Raw genomic sequence first — 13,208 nt, 5'->3', positions numbered from 1 at the left:
TTCAATGTCCTCATCGTCGGTATTTACCCAATTCGGTGTAACAAGCATATGATCGTAATTTCCATGAACATGAAATCCAATGTCCAGAGTGCTTCAAAATGATCTTGAGTCAAGATGCACAATGACAACGAGTATTTTTATTTATTTTTTTTTATCTAATTTTATTTGCTAATTATCTAATACATGCATTCATCTCTTAGACTAGGTGTTCCGTGTTTTCTTAACACTATCATCCTTATTTTCTATTTTATATTTTTAGTTATTATTAATACATTTCAATTGCCTCTGGCAGTTAGAATTTTTCCTCTGGTTGAATTGAACCATGTTGGAATTACAATGTTTTCAACTTAAACTAATCTTAACCTATTTTATACTAAGGGTACAAGGAGTTAATCGTTGCAATAGAAGATTGCAACTATTTTTGTCTAAAATTGGAAATTATTTTGTTGGACATTTGTTGCAATGTCTCAATATTAAAAATTCTATGAAGTTCATTGGTACTATACCACGGAGGCAACTTCAGAATCATTTTCAAAATTTCATTTTGAATCCTCTGGAGTGCCTTCTTTCTGGTATTGCAGCAACTAGTCCATATTGGCACAGCATACAACATGGCAGGTCTAAAAATTTGTTTGTAAATCAAAAGTTTGTTCTTAAGACAAAGTTTTGATTTTCTGTTTATAAGTGGATATAGACACTTAATATATTTGTTACATTTGGCTTGAAGGCCTTCAATGTGATTTTTAAAAGTTAATTTTTGATCTAGCAGAAGTCCTAAATATTTAGCTTCGCTAGACCAATTAATTGGAACCCAATATGTCTGCTAGAAGGTTTCAAATAAGAAGCTCTCGGCTTATGTGGGAAAATTATAAGCTGAGTTTTGGAAGCATTCAGGAAATTTTCCATTTTGCAAGTAAGTGGAGAAAATATCAAACTTTTTGCAATCTACTACAAATGACACGAAGGCTTCGCCCTTTGGCTGAGAGACCTGTGTCATCTGCAAACAAAGATTTTTGACACTCTGGTGGTAAATCAGGTAAGTCAGAAGTAAAAATGTTATACAAAATGGGCCCCAGTATGCTGCCTTGGGAACACCAGCTCTTACAGGTAATCTATCAGATTTAGTATTCTGATAGTTTTACCTGCAGTGAAACGATCTGATAAATAATTTTGGATCAGTTCAATAATGTACAGAGGAAAATTCAATTTTACAATCAAACCTGCATGCCAAACACTGTCAAATGCTTTCTCCATATCAAGAAGAGCAACTCCAGTCGAATATCCTTCAGATTTGTTGAGTTGAATTAAGTTCGTAACTCTTAATAACTGATGAGTGGTTGAATGCCCATGGCGGAAACCAAATTGCTCATCAGCAAAAATAGAATTGTCATTAATATGAACCATCATTCTATTTAAAATAATCTTTTCAAACAGTTTGCTTATTGAAGAAAGCAAACTGATTGGGCGATAATTAGAAGCCTCAGCTGGATTTTTGTCCGGCTTCAAAATTGGAACAACTTTGGCGTTTTTCCATTTATCTGGAAAGTATGCCAATTGAAAACATTTGTTAAATAAATTAACCAAAAAGGATAAAGAGCTCTCAGGAAGTTTTCTGATAAGTATGTAGAAAATACCATCATCACCCGGGGCTTTCATATTTTTAAATTTTCTAGTAATAGATCTCACTTCATCCAAATTAGTTCCCAACGAAGGGTCAAAAACATTCTCTTGATTGAGAATGTCTTCGAAGCTCCGTGTAACCTGATCCTCAATTGGACTAGTGAGACCTAGACTAAAATTATGGGCACTCTCGAACTGCTGAGCAAGTTTTTGAGCCTTTTCGCCATTTGTTAATAAAATTTTATTTCCCTCTTTAAGCGCTGGAATTGGCTTTTGAGGTTTTTTAAGAATTTTTGTTAATTTCCAAAGGGTTTCGAACTGGGATCCAACTTCGAGACATTATTCTCAAAGTTGGTATTTCTCAAGAATAGCGAAACGTTTTTTAATTTCATTTTGTAAATCTCGCCAAATAACTTTCAACGCGGAATCGCAAGTTTTTTTTAGTATTGCCTTCGCCTCACATTTTTAAGACGGATCAGTAGCTGAAGATCGTCGTCAATAATAATGGAGTTGAATTTAATTTCACATTTAGGAATTGCAATGCCTCTGGCTTCGACAATTAAATTTGTCAAAGATACGAGAGCATTATCAATATCACTTTTGGTTTCGAGAGGAATATCAACATCAAAATTCCTATCGATATACGTTTTATATAAATCCCAATCAGCACTATGATTATTGAAAATACAGCTGATTGGATTATAAATGGCTTCTTGTGAGATTTCAAATGTCACAGGAAGGTGATCAGAGTCAAAGTCAGCATGAGTTACCAATTGGCCACACAGCTGACTTGAATCCGTTAAAACCAAATCAATTGTCGAAGGATTTCGAGTGGATGAAAAACATGTTGGGCCATTGGGATATTGAATAGTATAATATCCCGCAGAACAATCTTCAAATAGAATGTTGCCGTTGGGATTGCTTTGAGCATTATTCCATGAACGGTGTTTGGCATTGAAGTCACCAATTACGAAGAATTTTGATTTGTTGCGAGTCAGAATTTGAAGATCAGCTTTCAACAAATTCTTTTGCTGCCCATTGCATTGAAAAGGCAAATAGGCTGCAATGAAGGAAAATTGACCAAAATTTGTTTCAACAGAAACTCCCAAGGTTTCAAAAACTTTGGTTTCAAACGAAGAAAATAATTTATGTTTGATACGTCTATTAATGACAATGGCGACCCCACCACAGGTGCTGTCAAGACGATCATTTCTGTAGATAAAATAATTTGGATCTCTTTTAATGGAGAGTCCTGGTTTTAAATAAGTTTCTGTTATAATGGCAATATGCACATTATGAACTGTTAGGAAGTTGAATAATTCATCTTCCTTACCCTTTAGAGAGCGGGCATTCCAATTTAGAACTTTCACACAATTATTTAGATCCATTAAAACGGAGTCCGATAAAAAAAATTTGTGTGTACTTTATACCAACCTGAACAGCTTCTGATATGGTATTTGCTTTGAACATTGCATCAATCATGTGATGCAATTGTTCAGTTAAAAAATCAAAATCGGAAGCAGACATGGGTATAAACCTCATTTTGAGAACAGAAATTTTGTCTACCAGCAGCGATGTTTGCATACGTAGGTACATTCGAAAAATTGGAATTTACTGAAGTGCTTGCTACCCGTTGACGAGCGGCAAAATTTGTTTGTGAATTGTGGTGGGTATGAATTGCTCGACCGGTAACCGGTTTCGAAATTTGAGCGTTTGAAAAATTTCTACCCGTCGAATCTGGGATCCGATTGGAATTTCCCGTCATCAATTTTGCACGGGAATTCAAAACTTTCCCAGAAATTGGATTTATGATTGCCCCCACAATTTGCACATTTAAATTTATTGGAATCTTCTCTCACAGGACATGCGTCCTTGGCGTGAGAGGTTCCACCACAAATCATGCATTTAGCATCCATGTGACAATGTTTGGTTCCATGACCCCACTTTTGGCACTTACGGCACTGGGTGGGGTTTTGGAAATTTCCCCCAGGCCTGCGGAAATGTTCCCATGTAACACGGACATGGGACATAATACAGGCCTTTTCCAAACTTTTCATATTATTTAGTTCACTTTTGTTAAAATGAACTAAATAAAATTCTTGAGAAATGCCCTCTGGGAAGTACCAGAGTGGGATTTCTTTTCATCTTAATTACTTGGACTGGTGAAAATCCAAGTAATTGAGAAATTTCAATTTAATCTCATCCAGTGATTTGTCATCACTGGGGAGACCTTTCAAGACGACTTTGAACAATCGCTCAGTTTTGTCGTCGTATGTGAAGAATTTATGGCGCTTCTCAGTTAAATGAAGAAGACGTTTGCGATCGTCAAAGGATCCCGGCAAAACGCGGCAGTCACCCTTCCTAGCAATCTGAAATGAAACCTTGATCCCCTGACGGTTACTCAAGATTTCATTCCGAAAGCCAGAAAACTCGACAACAGATACCACAATTGGCGGAATCCGTTGTTTCTTCGCATGAATCCAATCACCTGGGCTAAAGGTAGATTCGATTTGCTCAATTTCATCATTAATCAAATCGAACTGATTGCTCAGTTCGATTGGAGAAGAATTATTTCCGATATTAGAGTTAGAAGGAATATCTGAATTCTCCAGCTTCCTTCTATTTTTTCCGCGCTTTGGCAGGACGGTCTTGAAACCTTGTTTCTTTGAGGGAAGTGGAGAATTCAGAGACTCCCCCTTCCTCTTGTTTTTATTAATGCTCATAACTGAGCGTGGAGACGTGACCTTCTAAGAGGTTTTTTCCCAGAACGGTGTCCCTACAGGATTACCACCGCTTGTCGGAATTTTACTTCCGCAAACGGGTCCAACGTAAAACGAAGGCACGGGTCCTTGCAAAGATCGTAACGGGATCAGTGGGTACAAATAGCGCTAAGAAGCACCGTTGAAATTAAAATACCGTGCTGTGCCCTTATTCCGTTCACCTAAGACAATGTGCTGTGTCTAAAACTCTAAAACTTAGCCGTTTAGTATTTTGAAGCTGCAATTTCGCTACATAGTGTCATTTTCTATGTACAATTTTGGGCTGCATTCATAGACTAAGGCTCCAATAGTGAAAACAAAATTGACCAATTATGTGGTCCTAATTCCAATCATCTGAAATGGCATTGTTCCTAATTCCGTTCATTCGTGTTCCTAATTCCAATCACCCAAAAAACATTTGATTTCTTGAAGATGCTAATACCAGGTATCATTTTTTCACAAATCCATCTTTTCATTTATTATAATATTGCAAATAAAAAGCTTAAAATGTAATTTCCTTCCAAATTTAAAATACAATGAATGATATTTCCTTAGTATAGCCAAGTTGACTGTTTTTTCATTTGTTTCACTTACCATTCGAGATATATTCAACATGAACATTGATGCTAGCTGCCCAGTTGCATTAGGTACCACAGAAAAGGACAGATACGATTCCTTATCGGAGTTTTACACCTTATCCTCAACGTAATTTTGACTAGAGCTTGGATACTAGGCTTTTAATTCTGACCTTAACCTTCCAAAACAATGTTTTTTTGTTTGGAATTGTTCGTACCACTGTTTCGTTCAAATTGAATATTCTATAAAGTTCCGGTTCTTTAAAGTACCGGATAATCCTTCTTGTACGAAGTATTCACGGATTTAGGTAAAACATAATCTTATTCGCAGCTCAGAGAGGGCAGTATTTTATAGTATTTTTTATAGAAATTCGCCAAGATTTTCCGCAAGCTTCTAAACAAGAACGCCACAATTAAATGGATTGTGCTGTTTAAAACTGTCCGTATTCTTCGGAAACCCTTTCTTAACATTGTCCGGCATTCACTTTATAAATCATCAATAAATCATTCACTAAACAAACTGTATTTTCCCGGCACGAGTTGAAAAAGGTGCCATAACCTTTTCGCGTAGAGTCGTTAACGGAATTCCTTTCGGTCTGCCTGCTTGCGGAATAGAATTTCAAATGTTAACCATTCATATGGCTTCATTCATGGCTTGCTCATAGATTATATTCTCAAACACGGAATTTTTGGAATCCATCCTCTAAACCCAATGAACGGAATAAGGAACGAGTATATTTAGATGTACCCTTATTCCGGTCAAGATATTTTTCACTTTTTAGCATTTTCTATCGGAAAAATACAGACAACAATTTGGTAATACGCTATAATGATTGTATGTCATACCCCAGAAACCCATTGCCCAGAAAGTGATTCCCCAGAAATTAATTCCCCTGAATGCACTACTCCCCAGAAAGACATTCCCCAGAATGCCCCTATCCCCCGAAAGACATTTCCCAGAATGCCTCCATCCCCCGAAAGACATTCCCCAGAATCCAGCTTTCCACGCTCGGCAATGGCGGCTTGTCGGTGTGAAAAAATCAATCGATCACTGTAGCATTTGACACTAGCTGGAGGAAAACTCACCGGCGAAAAGGCCTTTTTTCCCTTCCCCTTTCCCAGGAACGCCAATGAGCTTTCCTCCAGCTAGTGTCAAATGCTACAGTGACCGCCTGATTTTTTCACATCGACAAGCCGCCATTACCGAGCGTGGAAAGCTGGATACCATACCCCAGAATGCACCATTTCGTAGCTTAGACTAAATACTTCGTAATTGCTTCATCCCGGGCAAATGCGTACTTTTAAAGAAGGAGTCATCTACTCTTTTGCCTTATTCCGGGCAAATGCATACTTTTAAAGAAGGAGTCATCTACTCTTTTGCTTCATCCCGGGCAAATGCGTACTTTTAAAGAAGGAGTCATTTACTCTTCTGCCTTTTTTCCTGGCAAATGCATACTTTTGAAGAAGTAGTTATCTACTCGTTTGCCTTTTTCCGGGCAAACGCATACTTTTAAAGAAGAAGTCATCTGCTTTTTTGCATGATCCCGGGCAAATGCGTACTTTTAAAGAAGGAGTCATCTACTCTTTTGCATTATTACTCTTTTCAACGATTATGCCAAATGGTCATTATGTCAAACGGCTTTATGCCAAATGGCATTATGCCAAATGGCATTATGCCAAATGGCATTATGCCAAATGGCATTATGCCATATGGGCTTCCCCCAATATGAACAACGAGTATAATGGACTATATGCTCCTCCTTATATGTGAGCCCTAACAAACATATCAAATGGGCTCCATTCCGGGCAAATGCGTGCTTTAAAATAAGGCAGCATATGTCGTTTTGCCTTATTCCGGGCAAATGCGTACTTCAATATAAGTATTTTTGCATAGAAATATAGTATCTAGTATTTTTAATTTATAGAAATGACAGCGAAAAACATAGTTTCTTAGACTGATACCTTTTTCTGGGGAACGGGTCATTCTGGGTTTTTGGTTTCTGGGGAATGAGTCATTCTGGGGATTTCTTTTCGGTGAAATGGTGCATTCTGGGGAATATCATTCTGGAGAATTGGTCGTTCTGGGAAATGGAATTCTGGGAAATACCATTCTGGGGAACTGATTCTGGGGATTGGTATTCTGGGCATTTACATACAACCGCTATAATGTTACCTGTTTTGTCTTGTTTTGCTGCTGTGTTTGAAATCCAGGGCAAATTTTCACTTAAAAATGCTTAAATATTATGACAGACTTTCTCAGCAAGTGGGTCAATGAAAACAGTCAAAATGGCGCTCGTAGTGACGATCAACAAATTTTGTTTAAATTTTCACTACTAATCGCTAAAAATGACGCTAGTTTTCATTTCATTTCATGCATACATAACCATAGAAAAGTACAAGGATATTTTTCTGTTGTTTTTAGACAAAAACTCTCTATTATTTATCATTTTGTCTTGCGTGAACGGAATTAGGCGCTGATTGGAATAAGGGCACAGCACGGTAGCTTCGGGTAGTATTAAAAACTTCCTTCCGCAAAGAGAGAAAGAACCGCACAGCACGAAAGCACGATGCGGTCTGGATGACAATGAGTTTAACCTGCGATTTGTTCTGTGTTCACGGACTTGGATTATCAAGTAGTTCAATCGTCACGGTTTTCAGGACGTTTTGGTGAACCTAAAAGATCTGTAGTAGCTTGTATGAATAATGATTGAAGTCAACTCAATGGACCTACTGCGATATCATATCATACACCATTCATAAGTTGGTTCATTGGATAGATCACAAGATCCGAGCTCCAAAAAGGGTCTGTAATACAGTCGATCCTCTATGAGTCGCTAATAAAAGGACCATTGACTCAAGTATACATCGAGATGTGGAATAGAAGTTCCTTGGAAAATATAATACGTCCCTTGTCCACTATTTTTTAAGGTCGATGATGTTAGGCTGTAACCATTGTCCTCTCATCCCCTTCGCCGTTGTATTCCCTTAAGTATGTTTTCCTTCCTCTCGCCGTAGTCTCCCGAGAAAATTTTTGTTTATCTCGTCACAGATGTGAAACATCGCCAAGGATGTCATCTAGGTGAACATCAGCATTGTAATTAATTAAGTACCCTAAATTCCCTTCCTATCCTACTGTATTGTATTCCTAACCTAGACTAAACCGCGAGTTTTTCTATTCCTCAAACTATCATTATGTATAAGAATCAAAATGTATTATTAAACTTGATTTCGGCTGCGTAACGTTTCACGGCAAATGAGCCTTCCAAACAATCGAAAGATAAAAAAACAATAAGTCAATTCGCAATACATATGTTGATACTTAGTTAATTCTGTTTGAAAAAGGGAAACACAATCAGTTTAAGTAGCAGCATGAAAATTGGCCGTGTGAATGACACGAAAAAGAAGTCTACTACAACGAAAAATAAAGGCTGTCGGATTGTCGTAGAGTCAACCAACCCTTTTCAATAAACAGTAGCTCCGCCCATTGCGATATCTATTACAGTGTAACAATAAAATGGTCTTACAGGGGCTGTAGCTTTTCGACCGGCGCCTCTCCCCGATCGGACGCATCTCCTCGTCAATGCTGCACTGCTGCGGCAGTGGACCTTTCAACCGCTGTTCCGCTTGGGTTAATCCGCACCTCCATATATATTCGCTGCCATTTGGGTTGCGTTTTGAGCTCAGAAGAATTTCCTCAGCAGTGCGTGCTTGGAGATACCAGAATAGAAGACTCGGAAGCACTAGTCGAAGCGGATCGGAAAGGGGCCCAAATGGTTATCCAGCACCTGTCAATCTTTCTTCCGTGCCGTGCTGGGCCAGCTGGAAGCCCAACTAGGTACCAGTGTTTCACTTCCGTTGACGATTGAATAGTTTCGGCAATTTTGATCTGTTCTCCACAAACGAGAGAATTGCCTCGTTCTGCCAGGTTGTATTCGAACTGCAAAATTGAAATAATAATGGTCTTTGAACTTAAAGCAAACTTACTTTTCCATGAAAGATCGGAATTAGTTGGAAATTAGAGAACGATTGAACCGTAGTAATGGGAATGTCTTTAAGTTGCGTACAATGGACCCCACTTTGGTTGTCATTAGACCATGGCGCATTATGGGATCTGCGGAGTTGGTTATTAGCCAGCTTTCCACTTTTGCTGTATGAAAATGATGCCATTGGACAAGATGACAAACGGAATCCCTGATCTGAGACGTAAAAGCGTCGCATAGCCTGTAAATGAAAAGTTAAGATTTATGATTGAATAACAGACATCGATTCTCTATATTCACTTGTTCCCATAATGTCCAGGCAACTACTACTGAGGAAGATACTTTGCTCGTTCAGATCCCATACACGTAGCGTACAATTCTCGGTTAAAACTGCGCCTAATCGACAATCAGCACTCTGAAAAACATCGATTATTAATTCTGTGCAACTAATTTTAAAAAACTTGGGAAAATGAATCAGAAATTAAATTTTGAAATATATATCTAGATTACTTATTCAAAGGACGTATGTGATTTTAAACAAAGATTCAAACGTCGATTTGTCAATCTGATACCTCCCGCAATCCTACCACCAACAGGTAGCCGAGGCTTCCGCTACCTATCTTAGTGATGGTTTGCGGGGTGTATCGATGAACAAACGTTTGAATCTTGTTTAAAATCTACGTCACTATAATACCAGATTAAAAATAACAAAATTAGGATTTAAAAAATGATAGAAGAATGTGCGAATATTTCATCTACTTACAAACGTACTATGAATCACCGGGCTGGTAAACTCATAACCGGCATATTGGAATCCGTTCTGTATGTCCAGAAACCTTATGCTGCCATCCATGCTGCACAGCAGCACGAATCTCTTCCTCACAAACTGCATACCGGCGATCCGATCACCGTTTCCACAGTTTTTGTCCGCTCGGGAAGACTCATCAAGTTGACCAACACTTTCCCCAACGGACCTCCAGTTTCACGGCTCCGTTCGTAACCTGTATTCGATAATCTCCTATGGCTTTGATACCGCCCCTTGTAGCGGGGACGCTTTCCCGACAAACTGGCTGAATGGTCGAAGCTTCTCCGGACTATGCAAAGCGATTTGGTCGCAGGATCCGATGGCAGTACAGCACGGCCAGGTGGCGGATCTTGTTTACTCACTTTCAATCGACTGTCCAGCTTCAGTCTGGGCCGCCAGGTTTTCGTTGCCTATTCCGTTTGTGGCGACAGAGATAGACGTTACAGATTCGGGCGCTTTTTCGACGGTCACGATGCTGCTTTACTGGCAGTGCTACTGGAAAATTGGCCCCTTCGGAGGTCGGCACATCCGATTCATCGTTCAGAGGTATGAACATGGGCGTAATCCGTCGTTTGCCATCAGCTGTCTTGGTTTCGATTTGCTTCAGAATTGGCCGTTGGCTGTCTTGACTAGCAGACGATTGAATTCCACCGGTGACGACGAGGGAGAGCGATTGAGCTTATTTTAGGGGCAGCTTGCGGTGATGTACTTTGCGGTGGCTGAGGTATCAATGTCGGGGCAGTCAACTTGCTTTGAGATGCACTCAGCAGCTCGGCATTCTCAATTAGAGAATCTTTTCCAGTTTGACCATTCATATCCAACGTGATGTTCTTGCCATACATTCGATGGTACAAACTGTTCCGATCATCGTCGGATAAAGGTGTCCCTAACTCTTCGGCACTGAACTGTAGGCATGCCACGTGGCCGTCTCCTTACAAGCCAGAAGAATGTATCCATTGTGACTCCTTAAATCCAGGATCGAATCTTGGAAGAGATCATGAATAACCACAGAGGACGTTGTAGAGCTGTCAACCAAACGGACAAACTCTTGTCCCTAGATCCAACGGCCAAACAACAATACTGCTGAGATTTATTAGTCTTCGGTCATTCTTTGTGTGCGTTGTGGAACCTCACACAGGTGACCGCTTTCCAGAGACCTACGAAATCTTTGTCGCACTTCAACCATCTCTCTCGATGATTTGTGCTGTAGGACCTCCTCCGTTCATGGCGTGAGCCGATCAAATACTGGCCATCAGGGGACCAAGACAATCGCAGAATATGCGTTGTTCCTCCGCATTCTTCGAACGGCTCCGTTACCGTCTTAAATAATGTAAATTCGATGTCTTCCAAATTTTCAATGTTTTGTCATCGCTCTAATCTAAACTTTCCAACCGGATCCCACGCAACTCCTTTCACCAAGTGTGACCCTTCATCACCTGTACAATCGACGGAAATTCTTTCGCGTCCCAAATGATGACGTATTTCAACGCTGCTACTGGCAATTACTGATCCTGCAGGGACCACGCCAAATCGAGAACATCCCCAGTGACCCCGGAGTGTGGCAATACACCTCCAATGCTCCACGTCTTGGCGGATCCGAATGAGCTCCCTCCACCGGCACTCTTCTTCCAGATCATTATCAATTTATCGTCCGCGCAGGATGCAACATGGTTCCGCTGCCACTCCTCGAACACAGTTCACGCACGCCAGATGGTTGTCCATCTGACGAGCATCCGCGGAACATTCTTATTTTTCTCACCTCCTGATCACCGGTACCAAGTTCAGATCACGCCGGCCGGAATCATTTCCTGCCCACCTGTGGCAAATTTTTCCCACCAGGATGGATATCGATGGAAAATATTCTTTTCTGAAAGTAAATCCTCATTAAAATCGAACTTTAATAATAGGCTAGGGAAGCATCAGTCATCATAATTATATTTTGCGCAATCTTTGTTTGCGTTTACAATTTATGCAGACATTTGGGACCATTAACACATGGTATCTACTTAAAGGTTTTCAGAAACGAATCATCTGTTGAAAATTTTAATCAAATCATTTTACCTGACAAGAAAAGCATACAAATGTAACCATCTGGTATCGGACACAAAATTTTAATATAACACACAATAACAATAACTTATAAAAAATGGTTAGACCTGAGCAAGCGAGAACTGCGATCATAGCTGATCATCTACCCTACCTTCGTTGAATATTTACCATCGTGATAGACCCAGGCTGGTTGCAAAATTTTCATGTCAGTTCGCGAATTTTAATCAATTTTTCCAACAAATCGTACTTCACTTCACATTTCTTTCTTAACAATATGATGCACTTGTTGCTGAACAAGTTTAACTAGTTTTGCGAGGCATTTAATCGAAATTTAATACGAATTTATCAAAAAATGTTTTGCAATCTAGAGCAAACACTCCGCGATCCGCAAATAACGAGAGAAGTAAAACGCCGAAGTGCGCCATAAACAGAGTTGGTGCTAGCGGGCATTGTGCACGCCAAATCAGAAACCATCATAAATTGCGTATTGAGGTTTTAGAGCATCACTACCGATCGCGAATATTGCTGTTTGCATTGAAACACGGATTATTTCAGAGGTTTCAGCTGAACTCTGGAAGAAATGGTATATGGTAACGCCTACCATATCGAAGGTAACAGTAAATACATTTTACCATTTGATTTCGGTACAACGCAAATAGTTTTCAGAATAACTATAAAGCGCGGTAAATTTTACTATGCTTTCTTGAGCGATGACGTCTGGCAGATTTTACCATGTTCTTATCATTGCTACTATGCGTACGTGAATTCGAAACATAGTAAATTTGAACATGTTCTGATTCTTTTCATTATGGTAGTTTTATTGTGATTCGGTATATCGTGAATAAAAAAGATCAACCCATTTACTTAATCAAGCATATTTATTTACAGTATTTTCTCCACTGTTGTCATTTTTCCCCTCACTTCATTGTGCAAAAGTTACGACATGTTAATTTTTAATTACATAAATAACAGCAAGTGACATGAAGATAAAAACACATGATTTTCTGGTTAGCATAGCTAGCTTATTTTGAGTCTTCCAAATTCATTCCAGTCAATTCCAGTCCAATTCTCGCCATATATCCGTTATTGATGGATTTCTGTCGTCAATATTCTTCACAATTTGTAGCCAGAATCTGGCGCGGAATATGGTACGGGACAGCAAACGCAGCGGATAAGAATGTGTAACTCGATCTAGGAACCCTCTCGTGCCCTAATAACATCGATCACTCAGAGTTTGTGATAGCTGTAAAATTTCTCAATAATATTGCTCTACAATTAGAATTAATACTAAAGACACACTGATGGTACATGTACGATTATATACCCTAACATATTGTACCATGGTTTTCCACGTTGTACCAGCATGGTACGGGTGACACTAAGTGGTACAACTTGTACCATGGTACGAATACCACCAGTG

The 13,208-nt window shown here is 39.4% G+C and overlaps 1 pseudogene; it reads right to left on the bottom strand.

Annotated features, from left to right (window-relative positions):
* Nucleotides 1-4,145: 4,145 nt before the first annotated feature.
* On the bottom strand, nucleotides 4,146-11,993 carry LOC134204141 (protein HIRA homolog; annotated as a pseudogene).
* Between the last annotated feature and the right edge of the window lie 1,215 nt (nucleotides 11,994-13,208).

The sequence above is a fragment of the Armigeres subalbatus genome, unplaced genomic scaffold (assembly GCF_024139115.2).
Source record: "Armigeres subalbatus isolate Guangzhou_Male unplaced genomic scaffold, GZ_Asu_2 Contig421, whole genome shotgun sequence".
NCBI lineage: Eukaryota > Metazoa > Arthropoda > Insecta > Diptera > Culicidae > Armigeres > Armigeres subalbatus.
This window is presented reverse-complemented; position numbering and strand designations above follow the sequence as displayed.